At 44.1% G+C, this 16,476-nt stretch overlaps 1 protein-coding gene across 2 annotated transcripts in view; it reads left to right on the top strand.

Annotated features, from left to right (window-relative positions):
- Positions 1–16,476, top strand: part of HNF4G (hepatocyte nuclear factor 4 gamma) — a 60,295-nt gene that overhangs the window by 21,297 nt on the left and 22,522 nt on the right. The window contains exon 2 of one of the 2 annotated variants that reach the window (XM_081919796.1): positions 2,452–2,537. The exons of the other annotated variant lie outside the window; for it this stretch is intronic. The gene's annotated coding sequence lies outside the window, so the exon portion shown is untranslated. The remainder of the gene's footprint in view (positions 1–2,451; positions 2,538–16,476) is intronic. 2 annotated transcript variants of the gene reach the window in all.

The following is a 16,476-nucleotide window of genomic DNA, read 5'->3' as shown; positions in this document are numbered from 1 at the left end:
GTGAAATAAGCCAGATCTCATGGTCACAGCTAGCTGAGTTTATCACAGAACAATCAACCCCCACCCCACCTCTGGGTTTGCTGCAGGCTGTGTGTGGATTGGAAGGAGGTTTCCCTTTCTGCCAGTTAACTGCTTCCAAGCAAGTGATCAATCTGCCAATGTGGAGTTTCCTTTTTTCAGGGGTGGACTTTGTTGCAAATTAGGTAAATTCACATTCGAATGTCAGCCAAACCATTTTTCACCACCACTGCAGGGTCAGTGTTATCCAGACAAGTCCCAGTTTGCATGGTTATCAAGAGTTTCCAACTATTGCTTTCTGTTGGGAAGCTCTGAAGAGAATGTAAGGCAAGGAAAGCTGAAGGGGAGAAAATGGTAAGAGTGATGTCAGAGAAGGAAACCTCCACTCTGATGTACAAGGTTGCTGCGTTCATGATCAGAGGCCAACAGGCCAGCCCCCTCCCTGCTATGTTGTGGTGCTTCTTCCCTATACCGGGCTGCAGTCATTTATGGTTATTGTTAAATCAGATGCTATGCTTTGGAATGGAAAAGGGGCAGAGGCAATGAGAGAGATTCATCGTTGCTTCTAAAGTCATTGGGATTAGAAGCAGGCATTTCTAGCTTGAGAACAGCATGGGAAACCCTGACTCACAGCATCTGGAACACAGAGTATTCATTTCAACAATTCCTGTAGCCTCGTAGGTTCATGACCTATACAGAGATCTTTAGACCTCTGGCTACGTTTGCCCAGTTTGGCTGGGGCACCACAGGGCAGACGGATGTAGCTCTGGAAGCAGAGCACGTGTCGCCGTCTCCGAGATCTGAGATGGTTGGATCAAATACCTGCTGTCTCTGATTACAATCCTTTGAAAAAACAGTCACCCCACCCCCCACTCTCATCTGTGGTATGTCAGCACAGAAGAGGCCTTTTGTCTCTTTCCCCCTTTCAAAGCTTTACAGGTTATATTTTAGGACATAACCCCAACCCCCACTTTTCTCCCTAGTAGAAGGAAATCAGGAGACACAAACAACATTTTTGCCCTTTAGATTTTGTGTGTCCCTGATTGTAGTGCTAAGCAAATGGCAGGCTCACAAACCTGGGTATAGTGGGTCTGTGCTCAGCTTGGTGGTTCAAAAATTGTGCAGGTATGCGACAGAACGAGATACCACAATATTTTAGCTATGATTTGTCACATGGCAACAAATCCCAAGAAGGCTGGGAAAAACCAAGGACGGAGAAAGCTAATAAGAACATAAGAGCCTGCTGGATCAGGCCAATCATCCCTCTAGTCCACTATCCTGTTCTCAGTGGCCAACCAGATGCCTGTGGGAAACCAGCAAGCTCTTCTTCTCTTTGGCAATCACTTGTAGCTGAGTAACACAGTTTTAACAATGAGTCCGTAAGTGGAGGCCAATTCTGGATCCACACGTCCTTCCACAGTGGGGACATTGGTTTCCAGGCGGGAGATGATCATGGTGTGCATTTGCCAAGCGTGCCTTCCTCTTAGCACATTTCTCCCTTGCGTCCTGAGTTCGAGTGTCTTCAAAGCCCATAATACCTTTGGTAAAGGCTGTTCTCCAACTGGAGCCAGTTGTTTCCCAGTTGTCAGTGTTTATACTACATTTTTTTAGATTTGCCTTGAGACAGTCTTTAAACCTCTTTTGTTGACCACCAGCATTATGCTTTCCATTTTTAAGTTTGGAATAGAGTAGTTGCTTTGGAAGACGATCATCAGGCATTGGTTTCTAACAACTGCTATTGTGTGCTTGAATCAACTGTGTGAGAAGCGCCATACGTTGTTGCTCTTTTGTGTATTGGAGCCGGGGCGGAAGTGGTACAGGACAATTCAAGGCAAATCTATAATGTAGTTCATGCTTAGAATTCATTTTGATTTCCACCCTCTCATTTCTAAAGCATTTAAATTGAGCAGCTCTTTAAACTTTTTTCTTGGCAACTTTTTTCACTGAATATTCTAATATGGGACAAATTTCTTAACGGGTGTAGCTTTCTTTTGATTACAAAGCAAGTACAAACTGGTTCTTTGAACTGAGGCCATGTGAAAAAAAACCTAAGGTATTAGAGACACCCACCTCTCCATAAATTGTTAAAGGAATTGCCACCAAGGGGTAGTCTCACAACAAACTACAAATACATTTTCAAAGAACGTCTTTTCATATTTAATGTACAAAGAGTTCACGTTTTCCTAGAAATGTCTGGCGGATTTTCTTTGAACTTAAGAAGTTGCTAACTTCTTCTGAATCTTGAGTTGCACCTTTGGCAAAAGCTCTTATATTTTCAAAGGTAAGAATCAAAGTAAAAAAAAAAACAACCCTCAAAACCCTGGCATACATGATAGTGAAATCATCAGAGTTTAAGGTTCGAAGGAACCCCAAGAGTCACCTATTCCGATGATTTGTGCTAGAGAACTCATACACCAAAACCGTTTCTTACAGATGCTTGCCTAACACCTGTTTGCAAAAACCCTGGAGATCAGGATTGTACCACCACCCTTAACAACTTAACCCAGCCAACCTGCCAGGTAATATGAGTTTCCTTTGCCTAACATTTAACTGAAAACCTTCTTTGTGGTATTGGAAGTGGTGGAGAGCAGATCTTTACTACCGTATGTATCTGGCAGCCTGAATGATGGAGTTAGCAATGGAAAGGCTTTTCAGAAGGAATGGAGTATTTAAAGACATACAAGAAGTTGGCTTGATGGCTATAGTGTGTAAGGGCCTGCCTGTTGCAATGGCCTTCACAGAACTTGCTTCTCCTTGAACTTGCAGTTGCCCAGTAGGACCATCCTTTTAATGGTTTCTTCTCACTCATACCTGCCTCTCCTTTCTGCATGACGTCCTACCCCTTGACAGCCCCAGATATGTCTGGGCTGCTCAACTGACCTGGAGTGATTGGGACAGTCTCAAGCCAACCTGATTAGGCTCAGAATCTGCTTCACAGCCCTAGGTATAACATACGATAGAGACAGGGACTGGAAATGTATTTGTCCATCGCTGAACATCACTGCCAGACTATGCTCTGGGTATAGTATTCTCTTGGTATTTGAAGAGTGACTAGGGATGTCACCACACCTTGAGCCCAGCATTGCAGTGTGTGTGTGTGTGTGTAGGAGAAATGGTAATGAACTCACATGAGCATAGTTCATGCTGTTAGTCCAATTAATCTCATTTATTCAGTTAGCTTAGGAATAGCCCATATCCTGTGTTGATTGGAATGGAGGACATTTTCCAGCCCAAGGGCTGCATTTGACCCTCAGGCCTGATTTTCCCCATCCCTGATGTATATGGTCATCCTTTTCAGGTGTTACAGTTGGGAAGGAACAACACATAGAAAAGGGCTATAGGCCCTTGCTTTATATACCAGAATATTAGGTTTGTAGACGTCTTTAGCATATGTGGTGCCGGGGTGCAAAAAACTTCCCAGTGCCCCCAATTCTTTGGGGGGGGCAGAGGCCAAAGTTGTTGAGCTTTTTTTAGGGGGGGGGGGCAGCATGCAACTCTCTCCCATGCCGCTGTGGGTGGAAGAAGGAGAGCAATCCCTGCACCCTGCAGAGGTACACAGTGCCCACAACAGAAAAGCCTCAGTGCCCACAACAGAAAAGCCTATGGCAGCAGCTGTTGGCTGGCCTGGCTCTTCAATCCCCGGACTCCAAATCTCGGCCCTGGACTCTCGGCCTGGCACCCCTGAGAGCCCAGTGCCTGGGTGCCCCGCACCCCTAGGGCCTATGGGTAAGCCAGCCCTGTTTGCAGATTTAAAGTGGATAAAGGGCTCTGTTGCCTTAGAGCAACAAGTTGACTTAAAGCAACAACAAAACCTTGACTTTTTAGGGTTTGAAAAGTGAAGATGGAATGTACTGAAGATGTGGGAAGATGTGTAAACACCCCAGAAGCAAATCAGGACAAATGCTTGTTGTATAATTGCCTCTTGAACAAATCAGAATAAATGCTCAATAAAGAATGGATCAAGTCTAACCTTTGCCTTGTGCAAACAAATGAGAGTAATGCTCTAAACAGGTTCTCTGGAAAATCCTAAAAGGTAAAGGTAAAGGTACCCCTGCCCGTACGGGCCAGTCTTGACAGACTCTGGGGTTGTGCGCCCATCTCACTTAAGAGGCCAGGGGCCAGCGCTGTCCGGAGACACTTCCGGGTCACGTGGCCAGTGTGACATCGCTGCTCTGGCGAGCCAGAGCTGCACACGGAAACGCCGTTTACCTTCCCGCTGGTAAGCGGTCCCTATTTATCTACTTGCACCCGGAGGTGCTTTCGAACTGCTAGGTTGGCAGGCGCTGGGACCGAGCAGCGGGAGCGCACCCCGCCGCAGGGATTCGAACCGCCAACCTTTCGATCGGCAAGTCCTAGGCGCTGAGGCTTTAACCCACAGCGCCTAGAACTCCCTAATAGGGAAACTTTATATAAACATAGGACACGACTATATTCTGAAGCAAATATACCTTTTCCTGGTTGAGCAGAGACCATATTTCATGTTAATTTCAGACATGTACATTATATGGGTACAGTGCAGGCAACCTAAAACTTTGTTACCAACTCACTTAATGACAAAAAGGAGACTAATTGCGCAGCCAAGCAGCCAAGCACATGTATTGAAATTCTTATCTCAGTGATGTGCCAACACACATACCCCTTGGGAAGCATTAAGCAGTTAGTCATGGCTCCTTTGAGCAAGAATCTGCTGTGTCAGTTTAGCTTCTAGTTAAAATGTAAAGCTGTCTTGAGTAGGCTGAAAAATAACAGATCCCACTGTCTCTGATGATTTGCATAGACTATACTAGAGGTACATAATAATTAGTAGAGGTAGAGAAACTTAGATTGGATTTTTGAAACACATTTACCAGCTACTTATTGCAAAAGAATGATTGAATTAGTTTGATTTAATGTGGCTACCTTGATGTTCCTAAGTGAGGTGTGTGAGTCTGTGTCACATAAAGAATCCAATGACTGATAGCTCATCACTCCATGACCAGCTTGTTGGTAGCGTAGACTATGCCACTTTAGGGTACAGGTAGAGGATAACATTTTTGAATGCCTCATTTCGTTTAAAAACTCAGTTCAAATACAAAACGAGTATAGTAGGGTAAAGGCTAGGATAGAACATATTCCCTTAAAATACTAATTTGTGGGGGTTAGGATTTTTTTGTGGGGGTCACCTAGGGGAGTGTGCAGGATTAATATATCCCTGTCAGTAATCTGAAGTGGGTCAGTCCACTCTACCATCTCATTCTCACCCCCCCCCTTTGTTGTAGGGTGGACCAGCGTTTGCCAGCCTGCCTAAAAGCTACTGACCTGTCTGGTTTGTGAGATCCTTACCACCATTACTGAAAGGGTGGCGAGACAAAACCCACTTTTTCTGCCCCTGGCTGGTTTTCCATGAAATAATTAAAACAAAAAAAATTCCTTCCAGTAGCACCTTAAAGACCAACTAAGTTAGTTCTAGGTATGAGCTTTCGTGTGCATGCACACTTCTTCTTTATTTATTTATTTTTGTTTTGACTATGGCAGACCAACACGGCTACCTATCTGTAACTGGAACCATGAAATAATTGTTATTTGAAATTGCTTTCCTCATGCCTGCAGAAACCCACCAAGCACAGAAGAGACCCAGTCACCTAAGAACTACATGTTGGTAGGAGAAATCCAAGTTGCGGCCCTAAAGTGTTGCTATGCCATGTCACCTTAAAAAGTGATCATATGGAAAGGTCTCAATAGACAAACTTCCATTAGAGGATCACTGAAGAGAAAGCAGATGGAAAACTGGGAATAAAAATTTGGCACCCCCTTCCATTATGTTATCAAGCTCCAGTCTTGGTTTTTAGCATTCCACCTCCCTTTTCAGGGGTAAAAAACCCCAAGCAAGCAATAATTCTCCAATAAAGAGAGCTGTTTTATGAATGTATGTGTTTCTCAAGGTAAATGAGGATAAGATGTGTATAAAACTTATCTAATCATCTACATAAAATGTTTATGATCAAACATGAGCCAAAGTTTTCCATGAAAAATTATTAACAAAGTAGTAATTGCCTAACTATTCTTCAACAAGGAGGCTTTTTATCATATAAAACCAACCATAGCATGACATTTATCTTACATGTGAACTCTCTCCTATTTCCTCCCCTTTTTTTCACTCTACCCTCCCTCAGTTTTTCTGTCTCCTAAATTGGAAAAAGAATAAGTTACTTGACTTAAGCAATATTTAACTAACTGCACTAGTCACATGTCATTTAACTGTAACTCAGCAAATCTCCACCTGATGATTGCGAATCTATACCCTAGAACACTTTGTCTTCTAGAAAATGAAAATATTATCACCATCCTGATTATATAAACACAGCAGAAATCGAAACACAGGTTAACACCCCCCCTCTCCATTTCTGTTACTCACATACTGTAACAAGAATGGAGAACCTAGGGTTCTCCAAACGTTAGACTTTGGAGGTCCTACCAATCTGAGCTACCATGACCAATGGACATGGATGATGGAAGCCATAGGCCAATGACATCTGGAGGGCTGCAAGTTTCCCATCCCTGTTCTATACTACATTAAATATGGAAGCACAATTCCTAGAGGCAGTGTGGTGCAATGGTCTCCTTGGAGCAGATCCATTTAAATTAATCAACCTAAGGTAGTCATGTTTAATAACATTTGTGTGCCTACTCTTGAGTGTGGAATTAAAAATGGTACTCTTCCAGTCATCTGTGTGTATAAGCATTCCAGCTTGCCAGACAAAACAATCCTCCTTTCCCCCTCCCCCTGAGTGCTAATCCAGAGGCTCTCCCAATCCACCCCAGAGCCAATTCTGGGGGGTGTAGGGCATGTGGGGGGGGGGAGGAGAGGGAAGAAAGACCCATTGTGTAAGTAGAAGTCCTTGCTCAGGGCTTCTGCTGATGGGTCTGGTTAAGTCAATCCTGCCCTTAGGCTGCAGTCCTAACCCCTGAAAGGGGGCCCTGCTGAGTTCAGTAGGACAGACTTCTGAGTAGGCATGGTTAGGATTGCCTGGTCAGACAAATGTTAAAGACTGAACACTTTCAAAGTGATCTCAGTCTCATCCTCACCTATTAAAATTGTTCTTTGTCAATTTATAAATGATCACACTAGATGACACAGCTATGAGATTGTTTGCAGCCCTAATTTACACATCCCCAGGGGATCGCTTGCAGAAACTTTCCTACATTCAAAATATAATGATAAGGCACCAAGAGGACAGTCATATGCACAGCTATCGTTTTAGGGACTGGATGCACTCAGGCAATGCTTTTGTGGTTTATAGTCCACACATGTGTCTGGTTTCAAGCTATTGTGGTTCCTATTCATTCACATGGTGGAAAGAAGTAACTACAACCTGAGTGGTCAAAACAATGTTTTTTTTGGGGGGGGGGGAAATTCTGGCAGAATTCCTTGGAATAAGCCTCATTTGAACTCAATGAACTGAACTCATCTACTGGAATCCCATGTATATCACCTTCTATGATGAAAAAAGGGGGATATAAATGGAAGAAAGTGAAATTATACACTGAGGAAGATTTGCTGTACAAATAAACTTTAGTTTGTTTCTTTGTTTCTTTGTTTATTATACTCTGCCCTTCCTGGTTTAAAAACTGGGCTCAGGGAGGCTAACAGCAAATATAAAACATTGATTAAAATGTGACTTAAAAACAGCATAAAACAGCATAAAATACAACATAAAATGCAGCATCAATATCAATAAAATTCAAAAATTCAGGGGTCATTTGGGGAAAAAACCAACCACCCCAGTCAGTAGACATCAAATGATCACCAGGGCTGGTCCTTAGTAGGACTAAGTTGGTCCTACTAAGGCCAGCAATGAGACCAGGGAAGAATTTAAATGTGGGGTCCCAGAAAGGGTTTCTTCAGAGAAGAGAAAAGGGAAAAGGGAATAGAGGATCCGGCTAATTCAAATTGAAGGCCAGGCAGAATAGCTCTGACTTACAGGGCCTGCGGAAGAAGATCAAGTCCTGCAGGGCCCTAGTCTTGTGGGACAGAGCATTCCACCAGGTCAGAGCCATCAGTGAAAAAGCCCTGGCCCTGGTGGAGGATAGTCTGGTTTCCTTAAGGCCCAGGTGGTCTTGTCAGTACGAGGGTCCTTGGTCTCATAGGGCTTTAAAGGCCCAAACCAGCACCTTATACTCCCCTGGGAGCCAGTGCAGCTGGTAGAGCACTGGGTGAATGGTAAGGACCCCGTGAGGAGCCTTGCTGCAGCATTCTGCACCCGCTGGAGTTTCTGGGACTTGAAACTAAGGGCAGCCCCGTGTAGAGCGAGTTACAGTAGTCAAGCCTGGAGGTGACCATCGCATGGATCACTATGGCCAGGTCGGGGAGGGAAAGGTCAGGGACTGACTGCTTGATACGGCGAAGATGGAAAAATATTTCAGGTGGTCATTAGTCTAATGATGCGTGCTAGCAAGTTGGCCACAATTCTGTGTATGGTAGCCATCTTTTGTTCCCAGCAGTGCTCCTGGGAACTAGCATAGTCACATGCTGACTATTTGAAGTTGTGGAAGTGTGAGAACAAGATGCTGGAGGAGGAGGAGAGGGAAGGTGTCAGAGACTGGGCAGAGAAGGAAGAGTGGTGGAGACCGCCTCCCCATTCTGGCCCTTCCAGGGAGGAGGAAGAGGAAGACAATATAGATTTACAAGAGGGGTTTGAGGGAGGTAGCAGCTCAGAGGCAGATGGGGAAAAGCTGGGAAATCATGGAAGAGCTGGAACAACACCCAGTTGATGTGTTGTCATTAGAAAGCCTTCCAGACCCTCCATCTCCCAGAACCTGGCGAGCCTGAAAAGTAGGAGAGCAAAGAGCTCGAAGACAGAGGGCACGTAGCAGCACCTATAGAAGTGATGAAGTGGGAGAGATGGGGGTGTGTGGAGATTCACTCGGGACAACACCATTATCCAAGAGGCAGGGTTCTATAGCCTATCTGTGTAAGGACTGAAATAAAAAAGGACTGTAAGAAGCTTTTCCTTGTCTTTATACTTTCCAGGGCAACCAGCCGGAAGCTGCTGACAGCAACCTGACAGAATTGTATTTAAGGGAAAGACAAATATTCTGAAAATTCACTCATCCACTGAAGATCAAGCCAATGTTCGGGGAATGCTTTTGCCCCACCTCATTGAAATTTAAGGAATTCGTTGGGTTGATTACATCTTCCCAGTGCTAGTCTTCAATATAACATGGACTACCAGTGACGCAGGTGGCGCTGTGGTCTAAACCACAGAGCCCAGGGCTTGCCAATCAGAAGGCCAGTGGTTCGAATCCCCGCGACAGGGTGAGCTCCCAGCTCTTGTCAACCTAGCAGTTCGAAAGCATGTCAAAGTGCAAGTAGATAAATAGGTACCGCTCCAGCGGGAAGGTAAACAGTGTTTCTGTGCGCTGCTCTGGTTCGCCAGAAGCAGCTTAGTCATGCTGGCCACATGACCCAGAAGCTGTACGCCGGCTCCCTCGGCCAGTAAGGCTAGATGAGTGCCACAACCCCAGAGTCGTTCGCAACTGGACCTAATGGTCAGGGGTCCCTTTACCTTTTACCAGTGATGAGAGAGTTAACTATTGGTGATTGATAGAGCATTGGTGAGGATTTGGCAGCCCAAGAACAGTGACATGAAAGAAATGTCTCATAAGTATGGTGGATGTTTAAGGAAAATAGAGAGTTCGATAGCTGTTTCAGGGTGCAAACCTGAGAACTCACAGTGGCTGTTTGAATTGGTTTTTCAGGAAGCTTTTTATAACCTTGATTTTTATTAGCGTGTTTTCTATTCTATATCCTGCTTTGAATGATCAAACTCTAATAGAAAACAGGACAATTAGCATGCCGAGGGAGCCTTGCAGATAGCACAGGAATGCTTTCTGATAGCATTCTTATCAGCTGGTAATGAGCGCAGAATCTTTTAAAAGTACAGTACAATAACTTGAACTGCCATCCTTCCTCTAAGGGTGAGACTATGAGTAAGACAAGGCTGTTGCCAGAGGTGGTGGCCCCAACTTGCACTCCTCTCTGTGTGTCTAGGGTATTATCTTTTAAGTCCTCTTATCATTGAGCTGTGCCCTCTTCTATTCTCCCTCTTGTGTCCAGCCCTATCTGCATGATGCACCACTATGTGAGGCCCCTCTGGTTTTGTAGAAGAGCGGGCCTCAAGAATGAGCAACTTGTGACCCTACAAGTGTTGGACTACCATCCCCAACATCCTTGATCACTGGCCACGCTGGCTGAGGCTCATGAAAGTTGGAGCCTGACAAGATTTGAAGGAGCACAGATTTCCCATTCCCTGGTGTAGATGACAAATGTGCATATACGATATATATATGCTTTCGTAGATTTTCACGGGTACAGGAATGCAGGTTTTGGTGTCCTCGGGTGTCTTCCCGTGTAAAAGTTGGGGTGTCTAGGCGACGTTTCGACGAGGTCTCACTCGTCATCTTCAGGCTGGTGCTTTCGGCTTCTTGTTACTGGAACAGAGCAGGATCTCAGTGTTTGAGTTCCTATAAATACTGTTGAGGGGGTGTGGTGTATAGCCTCCAATGTTCTGGGCAGAGAGGAAGTTCCCAGGCTAGTGTGCCTTTTCTTCTTTTGTTCCTTAATTACTTGAGGGATATCTTGAGTGATTTCTTGAGTGATATCCTGAGTACCACTTAGGTGGGTCATTAGGTGTGGATTAGTTGCTAAAGTCTTTGTGTCTTGACCTCTTGAACTTTGTGAAGAGTTTTTCTGAGAAGATGGCTGTACTGCACTTAGTTGTGCTCTGGCTTGGCTTCGTGTATAGGGGCGAGCTGTGGTTTTGTGGCCTGTGTCAGCCAGATCTGTGTAGGGATTGCAGGGGGGTGCAGCATCCGGAGGTGCCACCATGGTTTGGCTACTGGATGGTGTCTGTAATTTATCTGTGGAGGGGGTCTGGGTTTGGGTCTGGTGTGGTTGATTGGTGATGGCGTTCTGTGTGCCTCTGGATCTGGTGTCAGTTTTTGTGGGGAGGGCTAATTTCCAGAATACATCTTGGACCTGACCAACCACTGCCTAACCAACACGTACTTCATCCACAATGGACAAAGATACAAACAGATAGAAGGAGCACCTATGGGATCACCCCTCTCACCGGTCATCGCAAACCTGTACATGGAACACTTTGAAACCAATGCTTTAGACAAGTCAGAACACAAACCCAAACTTTGGCTCAGATATGTTGACGACACCTTTGTAATTTGGCCACACGGGAAGGAAAAACTGGATAGCTTCCTCACACATCTCAACAGCCTACACCCCAAAATACAATTCACTATGGAAATAGAAGCCAACAACCAACTTCCCTTCCTTGACGTCCTAATCTACAAAAAACCTGATGGCTCCCTAGGACACACTATCTACCGGAAAAAAACACACACCAACCGCTACTTACATGCACAATCACACCACCACCCTGCACAAATAAACTCCGTAGCCAAGACTCTCATCTCCAGAACCAAACGCCTGGCTGACAAAGACCACTTGACAACTGAGTTACAGAATCTCTCAAATGTGTTAATTGCCAATGGATACCAGCAAAACAGGGTTACGAAGCTAATCCAAAAAGAAACACCCCCCAAAAACCAAGACACAGAAGAAAACAATGGCATGGCCCTCCTTCCTTATATCAAGGGCACTACAGATAAAATTAGCAAAATCCTCCATAAACACAATATCAAAACAGCCTTTTGCACCAACCAAAAAATAGCCAATATCCTCAGAAACCCCAAGGATAAAATCCAGTTGGAAAACCAAGGGGTCTATGAAATACCCTGCAAAGTCTGCCCAGCCACGTACATTGGACAAACAAACAGACGAATAAATGCACGTATCGCAGAACACAAGAATGCCGTCAAAAAAGAAGAAAAAACTTCCTCTCTTTTCCAACACATGAAAGAAACAGGACACGAAATTAATTTTGCAGATTCCAAATTGCTCTTTAACATGGAACATCACCACAAGAGAATAATCATGGAAGCCATCGAGATAGAGAAACACCCTCACAACATGAACAAGCGTGACGACACATCCCGCTTGCCAGACATCTGGAAATTAGCCCTCCCCACAAAAACTGACACCAGATCCAGAGGCACACAGAACGCCATCACCAATCAACCACACCAGACCCAAACCCAGACCCCCTCCACAGATAAATTACAGACACCATCCAGTAGCCAAACCATGGTGGCACCTCCGGATGCTGCACCCCCCTGCAATCCCTACACAGATCTGGCTGACACAGGCCACAAAACCACAGCTCGCCCCTATACACGAAGCCAAGCCAGAGCACAACTAAGTGCAGTACAGCCATCTTCTCAGAAAAACTCTTCACAAAGTTCAAGAGGTCAAGACACAAAGACTTTAGCAACTAATCCACACCTAATGACCCACCTAAGTGGTACTCAGGATATCACTCAAGAAATCACTCAAGATATCCCTCAAGTAATTAAGGAACAAAAGAAGAAAAGGCACACTAGCCTGGGAACTTCCTCTCTGCCCAGAACATTGGAGGCTATACACCACACCCCCTCAACAGTATTTATAGGAACTCAAACACTGAGATCCTGCTCTGTTCCAGTAACAAGAAGCCGAAAGCACCAGCCTGAAGATGACGAGTGAGACCTCGTCGAAACGTCGCCTAGACACCCCAACTTTTACACGGGAAGACACCCGAGGACACCAAAACCTGCATATATATATATATATATATATATATATATATATATATATATATATATATATATATATATAATTAAAAGGTGTTTTATTTAAAGAGTGAATGACTAAAGGGCCTGTTATTGTTATTGTGTGTTTTTAAAGCACCATGGAGGTTACACTTAATTCAGAGATTAAAATTAAATAGAAACCCTGCCCCCAGAACAGGAATGCAATAAATGACACACAATTCTCTCCAAGCTAAATTAAAGTAATTGGTGGGGGTGGGGGTGGAAAGTCGTGTATTTAAATCAGTGGTGTCCAAACTTTTTTCAAATAGGGCCAGATTTGATGAAGTGAAGGGCCGTGGGGGCCAACCAAAGGGCCAACTAAAGTTGTTGATTTTACGATTTTACCCCAAAGTTGTTGAGCTTTTCTTAGGATTGAAGTTGTTGTGGGGTTTTTTTTAAGGATTTTACGCCAGGAAATAAACTGCCACAGGGGCCAGATTAAACTGACCGGCGGGCCAGATTAGGCCCCCGAAACGGAATTTGGACATGCCTGATTTAAATGGAAAACCAGAGCCAAGATGTCCAGCTCAAGTGACGGCATACAAGCAGCTCTGTGTACAGTGGACGCTCGGGTTGCGAACGTGATCCATGCGAGATGCACATTCGCAACCTGCAGCGTTTGCAACCCGCAGCTGTGCATCTGTGCACACATGCTTCTGCGCATGCGCAAAGCGCAATTTAGCACTTCTGCGCATGCGCAACGACCGAAACCCAGACGTAACCCATTCTGGTACTTCCGCAACCCAAAAAAAATGCAACTGAAGCATCTGTAACCCGAGGTATGACTGTATAGGTAATTTTTTCCAGAAGCCCCAAAGACCTCCTCTTTCTTCGCCCATAAAGGAAACCAGGGAGCCAGGCCAGTGTTTGGATTGTCCCCACAAATGCCCAAGATGCCCCTGCCTGGTCCTTGTATCCCCCTCTCCTTTGCAGAAAGTGCACAACCAAACTAAGTCAACGCAGGAGGCTCCTTCAGCAGGGCCACTGAAAGGGGTCAGGGAGTCAGGGAAACAACTGCATACTTTTGAAATCAACTTTGAGGCTAGAGTGTTAAGAGGGTCTATATAATGAGAGAAATTCTAGGCCAAGTGATTTTGCTGAATTCGTTACTTCCTATAACATCTCTCTCTCTCTCTCTCTCTCTGACTTTATGTTTAGTTTAGACCTGACTTTTAATTATAGCACCTGGAGCTGATCTTTTAAATTAAAAATCCAGATTTATAGAAAAATCAATGGCAATTGAAAAAAAGAAAGAAAACTTCTCAAAGCTTACTTTATCTCTTCTGCTGCTGTTCCCAGGAGGAGCTTTGAATTGAATGCAGCTTTCATATTGAATCCTGAGGGATCCTAGACCATTTGGCAAGGAACTCAAGAAAAGTTTTGTTCAGCAGCTATAAGCCTTTCAAGTGAAGATTTGCTTTCGCAGTTTATTTCTTGGAAATCTTAAAAATGCTGTTTGAAAAAGCAATTAATAAAGTTTTGAGAAGGATACTGGGGAGAGACAACCTACACAAAACCACACATACGCAAGGCACACAGAAAATAGTATTAGGACAACATTCTTAATCCTGACACTTCTTGGCATGAAACATTTTAATACTTGAGATTGTAATCCTGACAGTTTGGTAAAAGTCCCAGAAATCATAATAGTTTCTTCTCTTCTGCTTCATGGTGCGCCAAGAACATTTGCAGTTATATTGATCACTGCATGAAAGTCTTTAAAGTGGAAAGTGGGGGGGGGGAGGCATGGCATGGCATCTCCTTTTCTGATATTTGGTTTAGAACAAGATGATTTATTTAGAAACAAATGTTGCTGCTGTATGAAAACCACATTTGAAGGCTTCTTAAATAAAACTCTAACCTTTCCCATCCCTGACAAGAGATGGGACCTTCTGTAGGCTAAGGAAATGCTCTACCATTGAGCTAAATCCCATTCTGTACACACTTCAGTCTTCCATATCTGTTTTGAGATTTGACAACTAGAATCACAAACACACTCCTGGATCTGTAAGTTTTAAAATGCTCAGGCCTGTGAGATTCTAACAAAAGCCTGAAGGCCAGAAATACATTACATTATCACAAACCACACACGAGCAAGAACACTAGTACAGTATTCAGGGCTTGTAATTTGCCTATAACCTAATTCTTAAACAGATTAACAATTATTAAAAAACTGAAATATATATATACCTGTAAATAAAATAGGAATGAGTGGAGAAAGATTGGGACATGGGAATGTGTTGCATCTGCTGAACACGGGCTCAGGTCCCCATAGCTGTTACGGTCAAATGGGATCTCAGAGCTGTAGAAAGAACTTTTATGAGTCTCCTGAGGGAGTAAGACAGAAATGGCGCTTTCCCCCTCCACCGCCTCCTGGGTTCCAGGCAAGAGGAGATAAGTACTATAAGCTACTCAGAAGAAAAGAGTCTAATTGGCTATTGATTCCATGGATTTAAAGTTAGATGGAACATGGATGGAGATATTTATTTTTAGAAGTAAATCAAATGGTTTTCCATTCCTTGCCATACAGTTTCCTGCTGATAGTTCAGGAGTGACGGTTTGCTTGCTCTAGTATGAATGTTTTCTGGGGTTCACAAGTTGGGCTGGCCTTTCTTGCCAAGCCCAAAAACTGTGGTAACCTACCCCAGCCTATACATTCGCTGGTTTGGCCAAGCAGACTCCACCATCCCCTTTTCCTGCAGTAGCAGCAGCTATGGAAATCCCCTCTCATGTGGGAACGAGATGTGTAGAAGTTGTGTGGGTACCAAGGCGAGTGCCTCAATCAAGTGGCAGCCAAGGACATAGGCTGCTTCTCTTTTCTATGAGAGAGGGAGCCTGAGGGTTTTCCCCACTTGATGGCCGTAGAGCTAAGGAGCTCATGCTCCAAAGCAGGAAAGTGTGGAGACTTGGCAACCAAACCACTCCCAGCTAACCTTGAAGCTAGGAAATGAGTGGAGGACTACCCATCCATGCTCCCACAGCTTCAAAGCTCCAAAGAGTGGTCAGCATATTACATTTGTCAGACTGCAGCAGGTTGCCCACCACAGCAAGCATGGCAAGTGAAAATGTGGAAGCCTGAATGTAGTATTTGTGGAATTGTAGGACGGCTACTTTGTGCTTCATCAACAACTTCAATTATCTGAGACTCTTTCCCCCATTTGAGCAAGGTTCAGAATACCATGTTAACTATTAATGGGATGCAACAAGTCACCGTTTTACAGCTCTTTCAGGGGAGTGTATTATACAAAGAGTACATTGCCAAGTAATGAATTACTTTGATTGGTGTCTGTGTGTGTGTGTGTGTGTGTGTGTGTGTGTGGTAGCTTGTCAGCAAATGTTCAGAGAACACAAAGTAATAACACTGAATAGAGGATCTAAGAAAGTATTCGTTCTGCATCAGCTAGTGCATTTCTGTGGAATGGGCGCACTTGCAACAAAGAACTGGATTGACTGCTTTCATGGGGGTTGCTAAGAATGTATTTGTGTCTCTCTAGTGAGTAAAGTGTAAATATGTAGGGTGCAGGACCAAACTATGAACTTGCAATTATTATCACAATCATCATCATCATTATTTCCTTATTTATTAATGTAATAGAATTTATATACCTCATGAGTGCAGGAAAAACCTCAAAGTGGTTTACAAAAACCTTCCGCTGAACAGAATCTCTAGGAATAATTGAGGGCTAAGTTGGTAAATTCCAACACACAAACATG

This window comes from Podarcis melisellensis, assembly GCF_964234715.1.
Source record: "Podarcis melisellensis genome assembly, chromosome: 7".
Classification (NCBI taxonomy): Eukaryota; Metazoa; Chordata; class Lepidosauria; order Squamata; family Lacertidae; genus Podarcis; species Podarcis melisellensis.
This window is presented reverse-complemented; position numbering and strand designations above follow the sequence as displayed.